Below are 13,301 nucleotides of genomic sequence, written 5' to 3'. Positions count from 1 at the left end.
TTCTCAACCGGGTAGCTCTCAGAACCCCATCAATTTGGGTTTTTACAGAACCTTCATTACCTAGGTATAATTGATTAAATCACTGGACATTGATTCATCCAGCCTCCATCCCTTCTCCCTTCTGCCCTCCCTCCCAGTTCTCCAATCACATGTGCTTTACCCCGGCATCCAGCCTTCATCCTTAGGTGACCTATGAGTGATCCAAAAGTCACCTCATTCACATAAAAAAAAAAAAAAACAAAACCAGAAACCTTTGTCCCTCTCGTCACTTAGAAAATTCCAAGTGTTTATGGAGTTCTGTGCCTGGAACAGGGACAAATATCAAATATAGATAGATATTTTTATTAAAAAATCACAATGTTACTGTTTCTCTGGTTATATTTTTAAGGGCTAGACAGAAACTAAACATTTAGAAGTTTTGATTACCTTATTAATTTGTTTTATTGAGTTGAAATTCTGTGGATGTCAAGTTACTTGTTTCAGAAACAAGCTATTTTATCTATCACTAAAGACATTTAATCATTCTTTTTATTAAAATTTTAAAATCTAAGTTTCTACAAGTATAGAAACCTACATAAAGTGAATAGGAATTTTCAAATGTTTGCTACTAGACAAATATCAAAAATAATACATTATTATTTATAATAATCATCTATGAAGGTTGTTATAAAACTTAATGTTTCTAATATTTGAGAATACTTAAAGGACTTGTTTTGACAAAGACCTGACTAAATTTTACATAGTATTACAACAGAAAATTGATTCTTTCATTTTTTAGTTACCATGGAAGCCTGAGATGCTAATTTTAGTCTTTCATGCTTACTCTCATCTTCTAGCTTTATCAGTATGAAGAGTAGCACACACACTAAAAAGAAAGAAACCTCATTAAAGTAGCCCTTTATAAGAGGCATTCTCACCTGGTTCAGGACTATATAAACTCTTCTATCTATGTATAAGATTATTTATTGGGAGTTTGGGATTGACTTGTACACACTTCTGTATTAAAATAGAAAACAAACAAGGGCCTACAGTATGGTCCAGGTAACTCAGCTCAATCTTCTCCATGGTTTTCCCTTTTATTCAGGATTTAATTCCCATGAATAGTCCTCTTTCCAGCCAGGGTCACAAACAACAGAAACCAGAGGCAGATGGTTTCTTCACTACAGTGAATGCTAAGTAGAGGGTTTTGGTATCCATTTCCCAATCTGCCCACTAAAGAATCCTGAGGGTTCTGTAGCCATCTACACAACTGAAATAGAGTCACCGATCTAGAAAACAAACATAGTTACCAGAGAGTAAGGAGGGAGGGATAACTTGTGAGATTGCATTGATGTACAAACACTATTATATATGACAGATAATTAACAAGGACATGCTGTATAGTACAGGAAACTCTACTCAATACTCTAATGATCTATATTGGAAAAGAAAATAAAAAAGAGTGGATATATGTACATGGATATATGGACAGCAAGGAGATCAAACCAGTCAATCCTAAAGGAAATCAACCCTGACTATTCATTGGAAAGACTGATGCTGAAGCTGAAGCTCCAATCCTTTGGCCACCTGATGTGAAGAGTCAACTCATTGGAAAAGACCCTGAAGCTGGGAAAGATTGAGAGCAAGAGGAGAAGGGGGCAAGAGAGGATGAGATGGTTGGATGACATCACCAACTCAATGGACATGAGTTTGAGCCCAATCTAGGAGATAGTGAGGGACAGGGAAGCCTGGCATGGGGCAGTTCATGCAGTCTCAAAGAAGGGGGCACGACTCAGTGACTGAACAACAGCAACAACAACTGAATCACTACACTGCACATCTGAAACTAACACAACATTGTAGATCAATTACACCCCAATAGAAGGTAAATAAACAAATAGAACCTGGAAAAAAACCCACAAGAATCCTGAGGGCTCATAGTGAATATGGTTGAAGGAGTCCTGTCTGGGCAGGTTGGGTCTAGATTCTCTTCTCAGGCCCCCTGAGCTCCCTGCATCCTTTGGTCCACTATCTTCAGAGTATATATCATTGACCATAAAGCAAACATTCATCAGTTCAGTTGCTCAGTCATGTCTGACTCTTTGCAGCCCCACAGACTGCAGCACGCCAGGCTTCCCTGTCCATCACCAACTCCCAGAGTTTACTCAAACTCATGACCATTGAGTTGGTGATGCCATCCAACCATCCCATCCTCTGTCATATCCTTCTCCTCCTGCCTTCAACCTTTCCCAGCATCAGGGTCTTTTCAAATTAGTCAGCTCTTCACATCAAATAGCCAAAGGAATGGAGTTTCAGCTTCAGCCTCAGTCCTTCTAATGAATACTCAGGACTGATTTCCTTTAGGATGGACTGGTTGGATCTCCTTGCAGTTCAAGGGTCTCTCAAGAGCCTTCTCCAATGCCACAGTTCAAAAGCATCAGTTCTTTAGTGTTCAACTTTCCTTATAGTCCAACTCTCACATCCATTCATGACTACTGGAAAAACCACAGCTTTGACTAGACAGACCTTTGTTGGCAAAATAATATCTCTGCTTTTAAATATGCTGTCTAGATTGGTCATAGCTTTTCTTCCAAGGAACAAGCATCTTTTAATTCATGGATGCAGTCACCATCTGCAGTGATTTTGGAGCCCCCGAAAATAAAGCCTGTTACCACTGTTTCCACTGTTTCCCCATCTATTTGCCATGAAGTGATGGGACCAGATGCCATGAACTTAGTTTTCTGAATGTTGAGTTTTAAGCCTACTTTTTCGCTCTTTTCTTTCACTTTCATCAAAAGGCTCTTTAGTTTTTATTCTCTTTCTGCCAGAAGAGTGGTGTCATCTGCATATCTGAGGTTATTGATATTTCTCCTGGCAATCTTGATTCCAGTTTGTGCTTCCTCCAGCCCAGCATTTCTCATGATGTACTCTGCGTATAAGTTAAATAAGCAGGGTGACAATATACAGCCTTGACATACTCCTTTCCCTATTTGGAACCAGTCTGTTGCTCCATATCCAGTTCTAAAGTAATCATGGGCCAGTTTAAACCTATACTACCTCACAATGTGTACAGACTTAATCTTCAGTGTTTCCTTCCAGTCACGGCTGGTAACACAGTGGCTTTCTGTCTCTAATCTAGGACATTTATCCACCCTCTGTGCCTTTGCATTTTCTCTGTGAGGTCAGGGATGGCTTCACTTCCCGAATGCTTCAGCGACAGGAGGGGTGTTTTTTATTTTTTTAATTTAAAAATCTTTAATTCTTACATGTGTTCCCAAACATGAACCCCCCTCCCACCTCCCTCCCCATAACATCTCTCTGGGTCATCCCCATGCACCAGCCCCAAGCATGCTGTATCCTGCGTCAGACATAGACTAGCGATTCAATTCTTACGTGATAGTATACATGTTAGAATGCCATTCTCCCAAATCATCCCACCCTCTCCCTCCCCCTCTGAGTCCAAAAGTCCATTATACACAGCTGTGTCTTTTTTCCTGTCTTGCATACAGGGTCGTCATTGCCATCTTTCTAAATTCCATATATATGTGTTAGTATATTGTATTGGTGTTTTTCTTTCTGGCTTACTTCACTCTGTATAATCAGCTCCAGTTTCATCCATCTCATCAGAACTGATTCAAATGAATTCTTTTTAACAGCTGAGTAATACTCCATTGTGTATATGTACCAAAGCTTTCTTATCCATTCATCTGCTGATGGACATCTAGGTTGTTTCCATGTCCTGGCTATTATAAACAGTGCTGCGATGAACATTGGGGTACATGTGTCTCTTTCAATTCTGGTTTCCTCGGTGTGTATGCCCAGCAGTGGGATTGCTGGGTCATAAGGCAGTTCTATTTGCAATTTTTTAAGGAATCTCCACATTGTTCTCCATAGTGGCTGTACTAGTTTGCATTCCCACCAACAGTGTAGGAGGGTTCCCTTTTCTCCACACCCTCTCCAGCATTTATTGCTTGCAGATTTTTGGATCGCAGCCATTCTGACTGGTGTGAAGTGGTACCTCATTGTGGTTTTGATTTGCATTTCTCTGATAATGAGTGATGTTGAGCATCTTTTCATGTGTTTGTTAGCCATCCGTATGTCTTCTTTGGAGCAATGTCTATTTAGTTCTTTGGCCCATTTTTTGATTGGGTCGTTTATTTTTCTGGAATTGAGCTGCAGGAGTTGCTTGTATATTTTTGAGATTAGTTGTTTGTCAGTTGCTTCATTTGCTATTATTTTCTCCCATTCAGAAGGCTGTCTTTTCACCTTGCTTATATTTTCCTTTGTTGTGCAGAAGTTTTTAATTTTAATTAGATCCCATTTGTTTATTTTTGCTTTTATTTCCAGCATTCTGGGAGGTGGATCATAGAGGATCTTGCTGTGATTTATGTCTGAGAGTGTTTTGCCTATGTTCTCCTCTAGGAGTTTTACAGTTTCTGATCTTACATTTAGATCTTTAATCCATTTTGAGTTTATTTTTGTGTGCGGTGTTAGAAAGTGATCTAGTTTCATTCTTTTACAAGTGGTTGACCAGTTTTCCCAGCACCACTTGTTAAAGAGATTGTCTTTACTCCATTGTATATTCTTGCCTCCTTTGTCAAAGATAAGGTGTCCATATGTGTGTGGATTTATCTCTGGGCTTTCTATTTTGTTCCATTGATCTATATGTCTGTCTTTGTGCCAGTACCATACTGTTTTGATGACTGTGGCTTTGTAGTAGAGCCTGAAGTCAGGCCAGTTGATTCCTCCAGTTCCATTCTTCTTTCTCAAGATTGCTTTGGCAATTCGAGGTTTTTTGTATTTCCATACAAATCTTGAAATTATTTTTTCTAGTTCTGTGAAAAATATGGCTGGTAGCTTGATAGGGATTGCATTGAATTTGTAAATTGCTTTGGGTAGTATACTCATTTTCACTATATTGATTCTTCTGATCCATGAACATGGTATATTTCTCCATCTATTAGTGTCCTCTTTGATTTCTTTCATCAGTGTTTTATAGTTTTCTATATATAGGTCTTTAGTTTCTTTAGGTAGATATATTCCTAAGTATTTTATTCTTTTCGTTGCAATGGTGAATGGAATTGTTTCCTTAATTTCTTTTTCTACTTTCTCATTATTCGTGTATAGGAATGCAAGGGATTTCTGTGTGTTGATTTTATATCCTGCAACTTTACTATATTCATTGATGAGCTCTAGTAATTTTCTGGTGGAGTCTTTAGGGTTTTCCATGTAGAGGATCATGTCATCTGCAAACAGTGGAGAGTTTTACTTCTTCTTTTCCAATTTGGATTCCTTTTATTTCTTTTTCTGCTCTGATTGCTGTAGCCAAAACTTCCAGAACTATGTTGAATAGTAGCGGTGAAAGTGGACACCCTTGTCTTGTTCCTGACTTTAGGGGAAATGCTTTCAATTTTTCACCATTGAGGATAATGTTTGCTGTGGGTTTGTCACATATAGCTTTTATTATGTTGAGGTATGTTCCTTCTATTCCTGCTTTCTGGAGAGTTTTTATCATAAATGGATGTTGAATTTTGTCAAAGGCCTTCTCTGCATCTATTGAGATAATCATATGGTTTTTATTTTTCAATTTGTTAATGTGGTGAATTACATTGATTGATTTGCAGAGGATAAAGCCCACTTGGTCATGGTGTATGATCTTTTTAATGTGTTGTTGGATTCTGATTGCTAGAATTTTGTTGAGGATTTTTGCACCTATGTTCATCAGTGATATTGGCCTGTAGTTTTCTTTTTTTGTGTGACATCTTTTTCAGGTTTTGGTATTAGGGTGATGGTGGCCTCATAGAATGAGTTTGGAAGTTTACCTTCCAACAGGAGGGGTGTTAAAGTCATGCTGGAGAAGACAGGCGTCAGGCTGAGCATCTCCTATAAAATCCTCTCCCTATCACGTGGCACCAGGACCTTTCCTGTGTGTATTACACCTCTAAATGCTCTGATGATAAGAGTTTGCAACATTATAGCTTAATGACTTTATTCTCAATATCACATATATGACCCCAGGGATGTTCCTTTCACCTAGGATTCACTTTTCAATCTCTGCAGCAACTCAGTCCATTTCAGACACACACATGATAACTTCCCCCTATTTTCCAGAATACTGCTGATTCTTGTTACTATTCATCATCTGGGAAACTTCCCCCGACAACCAAACACGTATGTGCTCCCCTTTCAAGGGCTTCCAAGGAGCCCTGTGGATACCCCTTGTTTACCAGATGAACCAAGTTACATATCTGTTTTGTTTCAGAGCAGATTAGGCTAAGAGACTGAGTTTATCTTTGCCAATATTTTATATAACACAGGTTCGCTGAGGGAGTCATAATAATTTCACAAGCCAATAATGTAGAGGAAAATGTCTCTTAATAAGGCAATAAAGAACAACCTAACATAACATATTCCAAACCAGTGATGGATTAATTTTATCATTGTTTCAAGCAAGAGGAAGATGAAAGGAATAAAATCCCAGTTTAGTTTAGGGTTTAACTTTCTAAGAGTTGGCTTTCAAGAGAGAGAGCTTAGCCAATCAAGAGCTGACATCAGGCTACCAGTGCAAAAGGCAAAGTCCCTTGTTGCTAGGGCATGTTGCTAGGGCAGAGGATGCTGATGCTGGCAGGTAAGATGCTCTTCCTGGGACCACTGTGCAGTTCTTACTGCAGTTGAGCAGAGATCCACCTAGCCCAGGGAGGAGCTAACACCCCTATGTGCTGTGCCCAACGCTCCTTTACCTTCCTGTACGATGTGTCTCCAGAACTGTGGGCTCAGCCTGCACCCACCCGGTGGACACAGTGCTGGTCTCTCTTGCTACCAGGTTTGCTGGAGTCAGGGTTAAATGACCTGCATCTCCACCAGGTTTGGGGCTGCAGATCTCAGGGACCAACTTCAGCATTGAGCTTGGTGCTTTGAATCTAGTCCAGCAGTTCAGCTACATGTCACTCGAACACTGATTACATCAATGTTTATACTTGGAGGCCTCATAGTGACACGGGAAGTTTGTGGAGAGTATATTGAGATATTCAGACACATTTAACAAATGCAATAAAAAGGAGGATGCGTTTTGAGAATGTGTCATCAGAAATGTCATCGGAGTATCCTAGCTGCTGACTCCATGTTAGGATGGTTTCATGAGTTGCCTTCTCGAGAGAAGCTTCTCTGTTCATTGTCCCCAAGCCACCACCTCCCCTGCCTTTGTTGAAGTTCTTTTCTCACATACTGGGCATCAAAATGTCTTGCTGTGAAGTGACTTCATCAAGTGGCTGTTTGAACTTGTGTAGACAGAACTGCTGTTAGAAAGATGAAACAGAAAGGGCTCCTGGGCTGCAATTTCATTTGTGATTATATTTTTATTAAAACAGTTATTGGCCGAAGCCTAAGTTTCATATAACATTCAGTCATTCTAGTAGCAATGAAAGTACCCACCTATTGTAGTAAAAAAGTGAAAATCAAGATATTTTAATAGTCTGTGGAATCTAAATGTGTATAATGTTGATACAAAAAAATGAATTTCTTGATTATGTAATGTTTGGTACAGATTTAAAACTCTGCTCAGTCTCCTGGTGACTAATTTGATTCTAATAAGAAACATGTAAACACCGATATAAAAATAACTTGCAACAGTAAAGCAAGAAATAAGGAGAAAAGATAGGAATGATTTTTTTAAAATAGATATATCCTTGGGGTTTGGGAGGGTGATTCTCTCTTTAGTTGAATTATTACCCAGGCATTTACTTGGGAAAACATCACAGAATACTATAGAGCACACTATAGGTAAGGTTCTATTAATTCAAAAAGACGTCATAAAATGTTTTTTTAATAGCTTGAGTCACTGAATGTCTTGTGTTACTAATGACCTATCAATCATATTTGCTAAACACTAATCACGATAAACTTTTAAATAAGGTTTATTTGTGGAAAAATTATCATATGACTATGAAATTCATGGAGCATCTTTTTCCCAAGTCCTAGGCAGGTCTACAGGAGTAGGAAGTGTGTGTTAAATTAAGTCCCACTGCTGAGTAATTTGCAAGAAATCCTTCTCTACCTGCTTGCTCTTTTTTTCAGATGTTTTTGATGTGGACCATTTTTTAAAGTCTTTATTGAATTTGGAAAAATACTGTTTCTGTTTCATGTTTTGATTTTTGGGGCTGCGAGGGATGTGAGGTCTTAATTCCCAGAGCAACAATGGAACCCACCAGGGATCGAATCCAGAAAGCTTTGCATTGGAAGGCGAAGTCTTAACCATTGGAACACCAGGGTCCCCTGCTTGCTCTTTCCAGTTCAAAAATTTTGCCCGTGTGTGTGAAGAAGCTGTGAAAAGCAAAATTACACACCTTACGAAGGTGCCCACTGTGAACTGAAAAGACGAGCAAATACAGACCGATGAATGCTGATGATAAAAGCAAAATGAGAATACTCATGATAACGCTGTCCAATTGTTAAACAAAATATTTAGTTACCAGCCTAACCTGTGGCTGGGTCAGCCCAGCACCAGATCAGTAATGGAGATTACCCATAGTCTTCATCAGACACCTCCCACGCTCCCATTTCATGCCCCTGGTCTGGGCGTAGAAATCCAGAGAGCTTTGTTTGTGTCTGGTTCTAAGACTGTTGCTCCCTGGGCTTGCCTACCCCACCCCTACACACCCAGCTCTCAGTCCTTGCCTCTGCAGGCAGCATTTGACAAACTTGCAGAAGATTAGGATGAATGGAAGTAAAGAAGCAAGATGTGCAGAGCATGGAAAGTTACTGGCTTTAATATTATGGATAAACATAGACATAGCTACAGATGCTGATGGGCTTCCCACGTGCCTCTAGTGGTAAGGAATCCACCTGCCAATGCAGGAGACACAAGAGATGCGGGTTCAATCCCTGGGTTGGGAAGATCCCCTGGAGCAGGGCATGGCAACCTTCTCCTGCCTGGAGAATCCCATGGACAGAGGAGTCTGGCAGGCTACAGTCCATGGGGTCGCAGTGTTGGACACGACTGAAGTGACTTCGCATGCACACTCACACATAGAGGCTGATCTATGTGCTTACCTATCTATCATCTATCTATTTATCGATCCTACCTACCTATCATCCTCTCACCTGTGTGTCTGTCCTCTGCCTTATTCTCCAAACCAATTTAACACAACAGGACAAACATAAATAAGACATTTATGAAAGGCCAACACTAAGAAAGAAAAATAAACTAATGCAGAGATGAAGTTAGAAACAAAACAAATATTCTCAAATCCTGGGCGCTTGTATAGGTGAGTCTGAGCTGCTCGGAATGCAAGACAAAAGAGAAATTAATTGCTCAGGGAAAAAAAGTGACACGGCTCTTTCCATCACAAAGACCTAAACTCACTTTCTGCCCTTGCCGCTGAAGAGGACCTGCCTTACGGGTACGACCAGCATCATCTAGAGCAACCTTGGAGTAAATGCATTCACTGGATCAGACGTTTCTTTCTGTTTGTTTTTAATGGGTACAGATTTCCTGTTGCTGAAATAGCGCTCAGCTGGAAAGCACTGTTGGGGAGGTGAGTGGTGCTTCACAGAGAAGTGCTGACTTCGCAGCCTGTGATGTGATTGACAGCTCCTCCTGTCAGCACTGGCAACGCCACGACTGCCATGATGACGATGCGCTAACGTCCTTATCTGAGACGGGCAAGATCTCGACAGACAAGCGAGTCTCCCTCTTATTAAAATTACCAGAGGATCTTTAAAAAATGACGTGTCGTTCTCATCCTCGGATACATTTTCCCTCAAACTTTCTCTCATCCATCGGTCCAATCATTTTATAACTCTAGATGAACTTACCCCTTAGTCTTCATGCGATGTCTCTATATTTCCTTGGTAATATTGCTTGTTCTGAAGCTGGCTTTGTCTAATGGCATTACAGCCGATCTACACTGTTTTGAGTTGGACTTCTATGATGCGTCTCTTATTCTGTTGCCTTTGAGTCATTTGTGCTGTGTAGTGATGTGTGCTCCATTAGACAGCCTGTGGTCGGTTTGGTCTTTTTTATTCAGTCCCTCAATCTCAGCCTTTAATTTTATCATTCAGGACGTTAATCTTTCACATGCTTATTAATGTGTTTTAATTTAAATCTGACATCCAGTTTTAAATAAAACTGTCTTTTATTTTAAATAAAAACTGTCTTCTAGCTTAAATAAAACTGTCTTTTTATTTGCCCCATCTGTTGCTTACTCTATTTTTCCTCTTTCCTGTTTTAGCTTGAATTAAATGTATTCTTGTGTTCCCATTTTATTATCACTTTTGGCTTCTCAGGAAACCTTTTTAAAAAATGTTCATTCACTTAATTACTAATTTCACCGATTGCTTTGGGGTTCACTGTACCTGTCTTTGTCCTATCATCTATCCTTAAATGATATTATACTATATCTCATGTGATATAAGGTGCTCAAAGCATTCTATCCTTTCCTGTCTCATCCACTGTGCCATGTCACACATTTTTATGTCATCAAGCCTGAACCCCATTATTACCATTTAAATGTTTAATTATTTTATTGATGCTGAAGTGGGAAAACAACATGATTTAGATAATTTGTATTTACAAAAGATGGTTATTCACATTCCTGTACAAACACGTTAATTTCCATCCAGTATCACTTTTCTTTAGCCCTCACGAACTTCCTTCATCCTTTATAATGTTGCTCTTCTGGCAGTGAGCTCTCCCATCTTTTGTTGGCCTGAGATAGTCTTTGGTTACCTTTATTCGTGGGCTATATGTATACCTGGTAGAGAAACCTGTCTCTGAAGAAACAGAACATTTATGTCTACCCAGAATGGACTTGCCTCTTTCCTTGCCAGACTCGCCTGTGGCCTGGTGAGTTGATTTCATCCACAGCTGAGCCCCTCTTGGGTTTTGTTTTTTTCCCAGATCACCTTGAGTGACTGCAGGCTTTCCGTCCCTTCAACAGCCCTCTGCCCTTCCCTGGACATGTTGAGATCTGAAATACGGCGTACCCTAGCATCCCTGCTCTGCTGTCAGCTCTAACAACAGTAACGTACTATTATGGGATATTATTCAGTGAGAACACTTTGACTCAGGAAAAAAACTGGAATCCTCTTTATTTCAGTTGATTCAGTTTATAACGAGCCATTGATATGTTAACTTTTGCTTTAAGCTCTTAAACATTATTTTATGTTGGGTTGCAATGATTTGGGGTAAAATGTGCTATTCTTATAAGTGAATGAGTGTTTAATTTTCACAGATCACATGATGTTTCCAAAGATGATCCTTTTCAATTTCATCAGACTTTATTTTCCCTCAGTTGCCTTTATTTGGATGAAAGGAATTTACTTTTGATTCTTGCACTGTATTTCACACTTGACAGATTGATAACATTTTGTTGATTTTATATTAGTGGCATATATTGTTTGCTCAATATCATTGGAGAAATATGAGTGAGTATTAAGGCATTGGAGAAAATCTAAGATCAAGTGGAAAATGTGTTTGTTTCATGAAACAAATTGTTCTTCTGGATCATCTTTGAAACCACGGAAACACTTTTTGATAAATTAAAGATTTGAAAGGCTCTTCCATGAATCATCTTTCTCAACTTTTTCTAGCTCTTGCTTGTGACAGAAATTGTATTCAGTAGTACTCAGATTATCTTACTTATTACTGAAAAAAATATACTTTTGAATTTGCATGCATGGTTAGTCTCTCAGTCGTGGCCAACTCTTTGCAACCCCATGGACTATAGCCCCCCAGGCCCTCTTTTCCATGGGATTTCCCAGGCAAGAATCCTGGAATGTGTTGCCATTTCCTTCTCCAGGGGATCGTCCCAACCCAGGGATCAAATAAAGTTCTCTTGCATCTCCTGCATTGGCAGGTGGATTCTTTATCACTGGGCCACCTGAGAAGCCTATTACGTTTAGTGTGCCAATAATCTGAACAACATTTACATAAAAGTCTCCATCTCCTTAGGTGTCAGAGGGCTGGAAGAAACAGAACAACTGTATAACATCAAAGCTTATTCTTCACAATATAAAGCAGGACCTACCTTATGTGGTGACATTTGTTTTGAAAAGTTTCTATGAAATGATCAAAAACATAAGTAACAATTATTAACATTCCCTAGCACACTTAGATGCAAAAACGTGACATTTCTTTTCAGCCTTTTTAAAAAAATCCAAATTAAATACAGTTTTAGGAAAATATTCCCCAACATAACACAAAGCCCAATATCTGCTGTTATCAAAGGATAATGTTGTTGTTGTTCAGTTGCTCAGCTGTGTCCAACTCCTTGCAACCCCATGGACTGCAATAAGCCAGGTTTCCCTGTCCTTCACCATCTCCCGGAGTTTGCTCAAACTCATGTCCATCAAGTCAGTGATGCCATTCAACCATCTCGTCCTCAGTCGTCCCCTTCTCCTCCTGCCTTCAATATTTCCCAGCATCAGAGTCTTTTCCAGTGAGTTGGCTCTTCACAGCAGGTGGCCAAAGTATTGGAGATTCAGCTTCAGCATCTGTCCTCAGTGAAAATTAAGGGTTGATCAAAGGATAATAATGTTCTTTATTTCTAAAGTCATAGCAGAGCCCTGTGAGTTGGTATAGTCTAGGAAATTCAAGGGAATTATCTCTACTCTTTGGAACACCTTAGTCACCATTGGGCTTACTTCAGCTTTGATGGTGGGCAAGGTTTCCTTCTGTGCAAATCCAAGGTCTCCTACACGAAAACACCTCATTTCCAGAATCTTTAAAGGTCTGCAATTCACAGGGTCAACTCATCCCCATATAAAGCAGAGCCCCTCCCCTCCGAGGGCTCACTTTCATATGACTCCTAGAAGATGTCACTTTATTTCTTTCAGTGTGCCTAGATTAGTGGTTTCCACATATTGCTTTTTACTGAAATTACCTGGGAATCTTTAAAAAGAATACTGATCCATGGCTCCCATCCCTAAACGTATTTTCAAATACTCCTCTCCACCACTGCCATTGTTTCAAAGATTGTTTCTTGTTACTATCATTTGGTGTTATGTGCCATACACTGTCCTGTGTCCTCTCTATGGACTTTATTTATTTATTACCAGCAGGGTGGGGAAAAGAGCCTATTTGGGAATGGCAGAGAGATTGCCATTAAGGGCATGCAAACTAGAACCTAGACTCTCATACAGAGTGAGGTAAGTCAGAAAGAGAAAAAAAAAATACACAGTATGTCAATGCATACATGTGGAATCTAGAAAAAGGTACTAGTGAACTTATTTGTAGTACAGGCATAGAGACACAGACATAGAGAACAGATTTGTGTCTGTGCACTTTAACATTTAAGCTGGTAGAATCTATGCAACATCTTAAT

Source organism: Ovis canadensis, chromosome 3 (assembly GCF_042477335.2).
Source record: "Ovis canadensis isolate MfBH-ARS-UI-01 breed Bighorn chromosome 3, ARS-UI_OviCan_v2, whole genome shotgun sequence".
NCBI lineage: Eukaryota > Metazoa > Chordata > Mammalia > Artiodactyla > Bovidae > Ovis > Ovis canadensis.
This window is presented reverse-complemented; position numbering follows the sequence as displayed.